Consider the following 12,150-nt stretch of genomic DNA (forward strand, 5'->3'; position numbering starts at 1 on the left):
AACTGCAACTGTTGCGCCAGGCGTGTGTGCGGCTTTTTTGTGACTGACAAACTGCCAATAAGTTTATTTTAACCGCCAGTTATCCAGTGGGAAAACTTGAACCAAACTGCCATTAAGGGGTTAAATAGGAACTGTTCTTATTTTTGTATTTTTCCACCCTGCCCCCTGTTGTACTTTCGCAAAAAGTTTTTTCGCTGAGTTTTCGTTTTTATTTCGTGCGTCCGCAAATATTGACCGAATTAACAAAAGCTGCTGCAAAAGTTTCACCGCAAACAAAGGCGAGCAAATGGCGGGGGCGAGGAGTAGTCCCTTCTCTTTTACACATCCATTCCCCCGCTCTTTCACTTCCCCTGTAAGTGGGTTACTTGGACCTGTCCTGCGAAGTGTCAACATGTCTTGGTAACCAACAAAAAAGTGAACTCCCTGCAGATCGTAAACTTATGACTCTAAGCAAATTTGTTATCTCAAAGGTGGACAATGAGGTGAAGAAATTTAATCGTACCTTTTGAGGCTTAAATTAAACAAAAAGTCTAAGAGGAATTCCGTTTAGCAATATTAAAAACTTATTTTAAAATGGTGATACTTTCTACAGGGCATTTTATATTTAAAATATTCTTAGAAATACATTATGTATCCGAAAACAATGTTAGAACACTTTTGATTTAGAAGGCAAATATTTAAAATATATATTTACTTTGCAAACACATTTTTTAGAAATTCGACCAAAACAAACTTGCTGCTCAAACGAAATAGTTTCAATTTAGGCAGAAATCTATGGCCAAAACAAATTGTAACCAATCCAAAATATTCCGAACTACAAAAAATAAACTAAAATGGAATTCAAAGGGGGATGTGGATGTCGGAAGCCAGGGGAGTTTGGCTAAAAAATGTGGCCATGTTTAGTATTTGTATTTGGAAATTCCGTGCACGTTCGGCCACGGGGGTACGTGTTTGGTCCTGGGAATCGAGGAGCTGCACAACAGATATCCACCCCCCGGGCAGTTAGAGTCCAGTTAGTTTGAGAATCGGGCGGGGTGGGGTGTGGAGAGCTCTGAGGTTTGTCGGGCGAAATGCTAAAAGCAAAAAGTCATGCAACTAAATCCTGTCGAAAACGTTTTAAACTCCCAAAGAAAAGGAATAAAAAGGATTTGTGCTAAAAAGCAGTGGAAAATGCGAAAGTCAGCGGGGGTTGGCTTAGAGCGGAGACTAATGCAAGTGGCTGACTTAAAAAAAGCCAAAATATGTGGTTCGGCCATAACGAACTTAAATGAGCCAAGAAGGGATTTTCTCGGCTAGTGTCCCGCAAAAGGAGCCAAAAGTGGGTCCTAAAGAATTCGATCTCGGCAAGTAATTTACACGTCTTAAGTGCCTAAATTGAAACTTGTAGTTTGGAATTGATGGACCTCAAAATTAGTTTAAATTATTTACAGATATTTGGCCAAACTCAGTGTTGGCAAGGCTTTCATATTTAATCTAATCTAATTTATATTAATTTTTCTGTCTGTCCAAAGTCTTAGAAAGTTTTAATTCTGTAATTGAATTTTCAATTTACCAAGCAGTCCGCCTTAATCCAAGTAGAGTACAAAATATTGGGTATTCCCCATTACAAATCCTCTAAGTGAAGTCTGTTGGCAAATAAGAACTTATATTGCGTTGAGTCAGCACTTAGTGCAGACCGGCATGCAACATTGCATCCGTGCCATGCAGCTGTACCCCAGTCCTCCTTCTTTCCATTCCTCCTAGCCCAATTCTACCGCATTTTCGCCCCAAAAACGCCCCTTATCGGGGAACTTCCGAGTTGTCAATGACTGTCAGCGGCAGACAAGCAGAAAAGCGAGGCACGACATTGCAGTTGGGTATCAAGGGGCATCTGTATAGCGGGCACTGAGAGGCGGTGAAAAACTCCACACTCGACACTGAACTGGTGACATTTCAATTTTCACACACGCTCTGCGGTTTTTGGCAAACGAGCAGCTCGGCAGGAAAACCAACAGAGGGCGAGAAGGGCGGAAAGGAAAACTGAAAAGAAATCAAAGCGAATCGATGTCTTAAGTGGAAGTCCAAGCAAAAAGGCGTGGCTGGCCAAAATAGGGGTGTGGCCGCTATTGACCGCAAACCACAAAGTGCAAATTAAAATTCAATAAAGCACAAAGGGCCTAACCCAGTGGAACTTATCAACTGAGAAACTTCAAATACAGTGGACCTTTGGTAATGTGACTTTATTAAAATAATACCATATATGTATCCTTTTTTTCTGATATATTTTTGAGAAGGAGAGTTTTTCTATCAACGATGAGAAATGATTTTGTTTGGTTTAATTATAAAAATAATTAAAAATACATTTTTAAGGAATGTCTGTTTACATGAACAAATGTCGCCAGTCAATAAAATTAATTTCGTCACATTCATTTACCCTTTCGATTGACCTCTGTAACTTGAAATACAAGTTTCGTTCGGACTGTAAATTTCATTGGAAGTTAATTTCAAGCCCCAACCCCGAAGAATGTCCTCCCTCAAATTGCGTACTAATTAGCCACAGAAATTACTTGGTTACTGGGAAATAGCAAATGGGCGTGGGAATTCAGGGATTGGGAATGTCTGGGTCCTTTGTTAGGACAGTTCAAGGTCCTTTGACAAGGTCAGTCGTTAACCAATGCCCCCCCCCTCCCTTTCGCCATGGTTAAGCTTATTTGCACCCCACTTTACCTTACTCTTTTTCTCTATTTTCTTTGTGCTTGAAATTGCATGCAAATTTCATAGCCCGGGGGCTTTTCATATGAGGCTTTTCCGAGAGCAACAAAGGCTGAGCCTGCCAGGGTTTTTCACACTCGCCTCCTGCTCCTTTCCTCGTTGACATTGTAAATAAATGGGTGTGACTGAAAACTGTGTCAAGCTGCAACTGCAACAAGAACAATAAAAACAATGGCAAACAGGAAATGTGCAAAAATTTGTTTAAAATTTCAACAGTTAAGCTTCAGACTGTGTTTTCTTTTGCATATGTTGCACACTTGTGTGACCACGTTTGTATGTAGATTTAAATACACTTTATTGTTTGCGGCGCGAATTGGGTCAAGCAAATTGCAGAACAATCGGACATGAGAGGCCGTGAGCTATTAACAACTGGTAATAAGTTATGGAGGATATAGAGGAGGTGCCAATGTTGACGGGGTGTACTAATTCTGAAATAAGGATAATAAGAAAAGTTTCAAAAGTCCGCATGTATATTTCACTTATACCATATTTTTCAAAAGCACTAATAGCTTTAATACTCACTTCATATTTATGTCTCACTCACTATCTCTTCAGACAGTCTTCATATCTGCAGCTCTTTATCCTTGGTTTCCCCTCCAATTTATGCTCCTGTGCGAAAATAAATCTAATAAAAGCATGGCAAACATATTCATATATCAAGGTGCCACATAATTTTTATGCGGGCAACAAAAAGCGAGAATAAAACAAAATAAAAAGCAAAGAGATAGAGGGAAACCCAAGGAGATAAAAGGGAAGGAAGGGGTGAGGCCCAGTACAGAATAAAAATCCCACAAGTGCATAAATTTCAAGCGGATTCTTTGGGGTTATGATGCTCTCAGGCAATAACAACATCCCCGGGAATGAGGTAAATTTAATATGCCCGTTGCACTAGGCAATGAAACAGCTTGTGCAACTGCAATGGTGCAACACGTGCATGTGAGCCACACCTGCCGAGATTTTTGGACATGGCTGCATTTCCCCCTTTGCCTTACGTTACCCACCAAGTTATGGCCACAATTTCTGGCTTCCAACTCCCGCTTTCTTCCACTCTCTTTATGCTTCCTAGGGCTTTTTACACCCTTTTTTGCATTCACAAGTCGAGATTTCCAGGGGCAAACTTTACACTCTAGAAAAATTATATTATTTTTTTGTCAGTATGTAGTTTTTCTAATCATTAATGAATTTTCTTTTCTTTTTATTTTTCATTCTGCTGAAGCTGATTTGTCTAATTGTTGTATTTCCTTTATTTTTAAAAATTGCATATACCAAATCAATTCAGTAGATAAAATAAAAAGTGTAAAGATCATCTACTGCTGATACCTTCAAAATAAAATCTTCTCTCTATCTCTAAACAAAATTTAAAACCAAAAAACGATTTTTTATCGTGTGCAACTGGAAGTGAGAGAAAATAAGCTCTGTGCCGCATAAAAAACCAAAAAGTGTCACCAGGACGACAAGGTAGCTTCAGGTTCTGTTGCTCCTTGGACAGAACTTTGCTTCAGCTTGAGCAAATAAAATTTTTCCAAGCTCTGCAGGTGTGCCAGGAGCGTTTTTCTGAGGTGAAGTAAGGTACACCAGTGGCAGTGGCGGAAGGCGGGGGGCGTGGCCCCTCCTATTAGCCTGGTTCGCATGCCAACTGAAGTGGCAATAAGTGCCATGCATATTGTCGCCAGCAGCTGCCGCAGACTCTGCGCAGCCAAGGGAACAGGGGCAGAAGAGGGTTAAGAGATTGCAAATGCAAGTTAGCTGGCAGAGCAACTTGGCTTATTAGAATTACAATCGGTGGATAAGAAGTATAAGAGGTCGCGACGTTCTAAGAGCGGAAATAAGTTCATAAACCATTCAGGAAAGTTTTAAAATACTATCATAAAAATTATGAATAAATGGGAGCAGGAAGGAAACAAGTTTAAATTATTAATATTTCTATATAAGAAGCACATATCCATTATTGAATTGTTTTAATCTTTAATTGTAATATTTTATTTAAGATTTTATTAATTTTTTAGCTTAAATTTAAAAGTACATTTTTAGCTGATCACTTCCTACATTTACAATTTTTTTCTGTAAAATCCTAACTAACTTCTAACTATTGATTTATACTTTACTTGTGGAGCAAAGTTATGTACAACTAGACATGGCCATAAATCTTGTTTCTTTTCAACAAACTCTTAACTTCAGTGTTGTGTCACAATTGTATTAAATCTAAAATTTACCAATCTTTTATTAAGCACAATACAAACTTCATACCCAATTCTTGTTAGCCAAGCCGTAAAAGTTTCCACCCACCGCAGACACTGCGGTCACAACAACATTTATTTCAACTTTTTATCAACCATGACTTTTCCAACTCCGCTCTTGCTGTATTTTATTTATCACAAATTTCTAATGGATTTTCCTAGGGTTTTTATGAGAGGGAAGGGGAATGATTGGCCCGGGCCTTCGACTTTGGCTTGTGTGCACTTGACTTGAAGTGGTTTATCCATGTCAACACGGCTGCCTTGTCAATGTTGGTGGGTCAGTGGTCTCGGTGGTTTCTGAGCCCTATGCAAATTCGAGCCGCGTTCAAAGGTCAACAATGGCGGGCAACAAAGGAAAAAAGGTCAAGCAATTAGTGTCACATCTGCCTGTCCGTCCAACTGCCAGACATTTGTTGAAGCTTGTTCAACAAAAATGGAGGACGGGAGTCCCTCCTTCCCCCGGGTTGATAAGATAACAGATAAGGGTATTATTACACAGGCACTGCGTTTGACTTTGATTTGTGTGCCTAAATGTGCATGTGTGTATGAACTTTGACCTGGCAGCTGGGATTTTCCAATCACTTAACTTTTCACAGCTTCCACCTTAAAGATCACATTAAATAGCATGCAAATGTGCCTGCCACATGTGACTTGAGCTCGTGTTTTATTTACACCTCGCAGACAACCTGGTTTCGTTTGTGACACATTCTGTGTTTTGCCTTCTTACACATAAAATTTAATTACGCATACGCTCAGTAAGCCCGGGCATTTCTGGGTAAACTCTTCATATTACTTGCACTATCCTAATGAGCAGTGCCAAGATACTCACACAGCTGCTTGCACACAAACCGTTTAAGGGAGTCACAGGGTAGATGTGGGGCGTATGAGGCATCCAGGTAGCTTGTGGATTAAGTGCTGTTGCTTAAATGTCTGCCAAAAGCACAAGTGTAATTTAACCAATTATTTCCATTCCATTAAATATATGTGATTGAGAAATAAATTATTTGTAATACCAAATTCTGTCTGGGCTCAATGGTATTGCTTTTGTGGCTTTAATTAAGGAAATTATACTAATTTGATTCAACAATTTAGAAAGCTTTTCAATAAGCTAAAACAGTTAAACTAAAAATGAAATGAATAACTATTCTGTGCTTCTAAGGAACTGGCCGTATAAATTACAATAGAGTATACTGAAATGTACCAACAGACCTCTCATCATTTATTTTACTTTCCAGAAAATTGTCCCACTTTAAAGTAGAGCTCACTCCCCGTTCGAGTATTCTCAAACCTCTTCCTATTCCCCTTTTTACATATTCATTGCGTTGTAGCCTGTGGGTGCTTGCGCATGAGTACGTCCCTTTTTTAGGCTACACTCTATTTTCATTTTACTTTTGGCACACGGAGTCACTATTTTCTGGAGTGGCTGCCTCGGCCTCGACTTCTGCCTGCAGTTAATGTAATATAATCATCATCATCAGGGTTCTCCGGCTTTAATGGCCTGGCGTCCTAAGATATGTTACACTTTTGCACCATCGTGACTGGCACGAAAATGAAATGATTTGTATTCGCGCGAAAATAAATTATGTGCAAGTATTTTAAATACATTCACTGAGCATTTTTTCGCCAGCTGTCTTTTCTTTTTGTTCCGTTCAAAATGAGCGCACAATTTTTCACCAGCTTGGCCCGGAGGAAAATGGAAAAGGAGGTGACTCTGTCTATGGGTTCAACATAATGAAAATGTCGAAGTGAAAGTAGTAAAATTTACATAATCTATGCGCACGAAAATAAATGAGAAAAAATCACAAGCGACTCCATCCCCTCTTACACTGCAAAGATAAACATTTGATTAAGCGTATTAGAAGGAAGGAAAACGTAGGGAAAATGGCAGTGATGGAGGGAAAATATCCTAGCAGGTAATGCTCCACTTGATAGTGGAAAGCAGCAACTTTTGATGGCACAGCGCCAGCGATAGAGAGACGAGAAAACTTTATTAGATGTGAGAAATATTAACATGGCTCATAGTGTATATATATGTATCTACGGGTGAGAGAAAAAGTTCCCCTGGGAACAACAACTATGCAAATCGACATGGAGCACTAAAGGCAGTGAAATGGCAAAGTTGTTGATGCTAAATTAAAATGCATTCTAAATGCAGCCACGACAATGGAAGTTCTTTGAAGTCAAGACTTTTGAAAAGCAAAAGGAGTAAGGAGCGCGCAGACAGATGGAATAATACATAGAAATAAGCGCAGAATAATAGAAAACAATGGCAAAGTTGCAAAAGAAGTCCACTGTGCTTTTCATGATACAATGAGAGAAAGTAAAGGCTGTTGAATTTTTGCCTCAACAGTGGCTTCTTTTGCTTAATTGACTGAGGGTCTGGGAACAAAATGTTGAAAAATTAATTTTTCCTAAATATTAATTTCTGTGTAAGATAGAAAGCATTGGTAAAATACATAATATTAAAGCAAAAAATATTTATTTTTTAGGACCAACATTACTAGTTACTTTAATTGTCAATCTACAGCCTCCAAAAATAAAAATAATATTTAATTTGTGGAAAGCTTTTCTAATACAAATATATATTTTACTGCGAACGGTTTCTCCTCTTTTCCTGCTTTATCAACGCTTTCAGCAATTGTCAGTCAGTCAGTCGCTTTGGTGGCGCGAGCTCTTCAACAATGCGAAAGCCAAGATAAGCTCAATAAAACTGTCGCCTTGCCACTTGGCAAATACATTTACATATGCTCTCTCTTCCCCGGTTTTCCTCAGATTTTCCATCTCCCTTTTACTTTGTACAAAGGAAAAGTGCAACATCAGCGGGAAAAAAATGTGATAGTCAGACTCACCAACGCTCCTCTCTTTATTCAAATGTGCAAAATATTCATTTATATATTTCAGTTCTAGCCAGGCTTTTCCGCAACCAAAAAAAAAAATAAAAACACCCAGCAAAACACTTGAAAGGAAAATGCAAACGTCATCGACAACAACAAAAGGCTCCATCGAGTGGAGTGAACTCTTGTTTCTTGCCCAGGTTCCACAGCTTAAATTGGTTTAACCTCTCAACTGTTCCTGCAAGATGCCTGTCCCAGAATTCGGCAGGAATAAAATATTAGGCAATGAGGGATCTACCGAGGAACAACATTTAAAATTCCCTTTCTGTAGCATTTATTTAAAATTTATGCTGATGTCTCCGACTGTCTGTGGGCCCACAAATGACACTCGCCGAAAGAGAGGAGCACATCCTGGGTGAAAGAGACGGCCTCTCTCATGTGTGCTTATGTAAATGTATTTACTTGTCTGTCGTCATTTTGAGGCAGTCGCCAGTCACAATCTGCTACATTTCCATAAATATTTTAGAAAATTTACATAAAATGTTAAAGGCGCAGAAATTCCAAGAACAAGATGAGCCGCAGAAAAAGCGACAGACAAGCGGAGAACACAAAATAAAAATTAATTCATGACGACAAAAGTCAATTTTGTAAATCCACAAAACATATGGTGCAAAAAAGCCACAGCACATATGTATATATGAAATGAAAATGCAAACGATGTGCGGATGCCTCGGCTTTTCCACCTCTGTTGTTTTTTCTCCGCCACCACTTTTAGCTTTCCCTGGCACGTGGCAAAAATTTAGACGCATTGGGCCGCATAAAATTGCATTAAAAGCTAATGAGCTTGAAATAAAAGACAATTTGCTTTTGAATTGAAATTTTCTCTCCTTTTGTGGCATTGGCATTTGGTCTTTTGTTTCCGTTGCGGCCAACCAAAGAAAGCCATTAAGGCGAATTTTCTTCAAATTACAAAACCAAAAAATCACCAAGGGGTGGCTGCAAACGTGGAAATTGCGGTTGGAATGTAAAGTGCTGACCTCAAAATGCTGCAGGGAAAAATTTACTGTTTGCTTTAGAAATACATTCACATATTTATTTGCACATTTATTTGGATGATGGAAAAATACAAATATTTAGGTAATTTTTTCTAAAATTTCGAATGTCAATATTTCTCATGTGTGCTCGTATTTCTCAAATACTTCCAGAAACTTGATTACATTTTTCTGTAAGTCTTTCGATATCTTAAATAAAAGCCTAAACTAGTGCTTGCTAATCTCTAATCAGCTCGTAAACTGTTTCTAATTACATTAATCTAGCCACCCAGTGACCGGTTATCTCAAATCCTTATTCCCCACATACTCTCAACTGCCTCTGTATAACCATATCAGTATCTCTTCCTTTCAAGTAGTTTGCATAGCTCGTAGAACAATTTGCGAGTAAAAAATTTGCTGCCATTGCAGTTAAATGAACCAACAAAGTGGGCGAGAATCTCCCTATACAGGGTGGGCGTGGCATTGTGCTGAAGTGTTGTTCAGTCTTCTAACCTCATCAATCGTTTACTTTATGGTGGAAAGGCTTGGCATTTATTGAAGCTGCTTGCCAAGGCTTTTGTATATACGATGCAGCAGCACGATATTCCACAAACACTGGAGGAAATATGGTCAGCATCTATTAATCCCCAAAAATAGAAACTGTAATATTTTTAAATCTTTAATTGATTTTATATGAACATTTTTCGGAAGTTTAAATTTAAACATGTTTTATTAGCATGAATTTGTTTTTGAAGTCTTTAAAACACAATTTCTCAGTGTAACGCTTGTAGCTCCAGGTCCTTTTCCTGACTGCATGCGTATTTACAAGAGGACTAGGGGGCGAAATCTCGTCCGACTCGACTGCGTCTGTCGTTTGCATGAGGCTCGTCATTTCTCTACCTCCCGAACCAAGGAAGGCCCACCAAACCGCCCGGCCCTTCCTTAAATCTGGCCCATAGAAAGTAATCTTAATGGCTTTTTTGTTGCTGGCGAAGCAGGAGCTGGATGCGGTTGCAGCAAAAAGGGAAAAAAAAAGTCCGGGCAGGCCATGAAAATTGCAAAATGCATTCAACGTTCCGGGGGCCAAACGCATAAATTGTAACCCCAACAAAACTCCTGGCCTTTCTTAGACAGCCGGCTCCTGCTTTTGCCTTTGCTCCTGCTCGTGTGGCGTCTGCGGATTTGAATAGCCAATTTGTTTGGCATTGTTTGCCCAGATACTCCTGCTCGAGGAGGCGGCTGTGGGAGTTTCGGGAAATCTCGCAGAACGGGCATTTGCATTTCTAAGATAAAATGCAAATATTTCAATTTGTAACTTAAGCAAATTGCCTCAATGAGTGCAGCTGTCAGTCAACCTCAATGGCATTCTCCACAGCCCCCTATCCCTTTCTTTTTTCAGACCAGAGCCTTCGCTACATAAAGAACCTTTAGAGTTGATTGCTTTCGGCAATTGACCGTAACATATTTGCCACATATCGTTCTGAAATGCACACAGTTGTGTGGGAATTTGAAAGAAGTTGTCTTTGGATTTTTGTGCATTTTATTGATGCATCAATTAGCAGAAAACGATTTTTGGGAATTAGAAAGGATCGTACTGTTAATTGAACCATAAAATAGTAAAACCATAAAATATTTTAAAATAAGTAAAAAATCCTTTGCAAAGTCACCCAAAGTGCATTGTGAGGCAATTTTATGGGCGCACGTCTATTTTATTGAGTTTTTGTTTAATGGGTTTACGAAAGACTTCTAAAATTGTCTTAATTTAATGGTCAAAAGGAAATTGTTCATCGAAGTGTAAACCACCAGAAATCAGTTCATACGTGTTGTGTTATTTATTCTTGGTGTAAATAAAATAATTTATTTTCTTTGAAAAATATTCATGCTCTCAGCTTTTTTGAATTGCTTTACAAAAATTAAATAAAAATGTAATTGGATTTATGACTGGGAAGATGGAATGTAGCTGTGACAACAGATGTTAAATACGAAGTTATGGATCACTTTGAATTTATTTATATTTTTAAATTTTAACTTTTCGGACATTTAATATTGATGCGGTTTAAGCTTAGCATTTCCTTGAATTATTTAATAATAGTTTACGCTATATTATTATTTCGCAGCTGTCAAGTAATCACAATCTTCTCAGGGCTTATTAGCCAAAATCAACATCCTAATTACAGTAAATACAATTTGGCAACAAGTATGTGAGAATGGCAAGTAGCGGGATGTTAAGTATTCGCTTACAAAACAAGAGGAACACAGTAGGAGCCCAATAGATTCGACAGCTACACCTACTGTAGAAACTAATAGCGAACTTGCATGAACCACTTTGAAACCAGCGGCAATGCCTTGGAGCAATATCAGCCAACTAATCATCAACAGCAGCAACAGCAACGAAGTATCTTTTTGGTAGCAAATCATCAGCATTAGTAGCAACAACAGCAGCAACACCCTGCAGCAACAACCGTAGAACAGATAGCAATAACAGGAGCACTACAGCAACTCCAAGCAACTCCATCAGCAACAGGACACGAATTCAGCAGCAGCAACTTTAGTTTTCGAGCTGCAACAATAGCAACACATCGGAAACCTTGCAGCAACCACTTTCTGAGCAACAGCAGCAGTATCCCCGCAACAGCCTAAGCAAACAAGCAACACGGACAACAAGTTTGTGAACAACGCTGGGCTTTTGCTTGTTCCAGTTAGTGTTGCTGCTGTTGCTATTGTTAGCAATAAACTTTTTTTGTCCTTTCTCAGTGCAAGTCGCACTCTTTTCTCCATTTCGCCAGAATTTCTCCACAGCCGCTGTCCAACTGTCTTATGGGCTTGTGTACTTGTTACTCTTGCTGTCTGTCAGTCAAAACGTCATTATTGTTGCTATGGCTGCTGCTGTTGCTGTTGTTGGTGTTGCTGATGTTGCCGCTGTTGGCTTTCTTGTACAAGCTGCGTGTTGTTTGAACAAAAACTATGCACACACACACACTGAACACGTCGAGCAGCTCGAGAACTTCTGTGGCTGCACTTTCAAGTGGGCGGCGTAGGCGGTGAAGGATCTCGGGGGCGTGGCCAACTGGGTCCTGACACTCTTGTTTGCTAACAATGCAATGTATGTCAAGGCAAAATATGTTCATTCAACTCAACAAACAAAACAGCTGAAAAAACCGCCCACACGCACACACGGAGTGGCAAAAACAACGGGCGGAGGGGGCATCAATAATGCAAGGAAACGAGGGATTTCGCCCTGATATGTGTGTGCTACGCTGGGAGAAAAAAGGTGATTTTAAATCATACTTTAAAATT

The 12,150-nt window shown here is 39.2% G+C and overlaps 1 protein-coding gene across 2 annotated transcripts in view; it reads left to right on the forward strand.

Moving 5' to 3' along the window:
- The window catches only part of LOC108067638 (uncharacterized), a 136,255-nt gene that overhangs the window by 33,390 nt on the left and 90,715 nt on the right, over positions 1–12,150 (forward strand). The window lies entirely within an intron of this gene.

Source organism: Drosophila takahashii, chromosome 2L, assembly GCF_030179915.1.
Source record: "Drosophila takahashii strain IR98-3 E-12201 chromosome 2L, DtakHiC1v2, whole genome shotgun sequence".
In the NCBI taxonomy this organism is placed as follows: domain Eukaryota; kingdom Metazoa; phylum Arthropoda; class Insecta; order Diptera; family Drosophilidae; genus Drosophila; species Drosophila takahashii.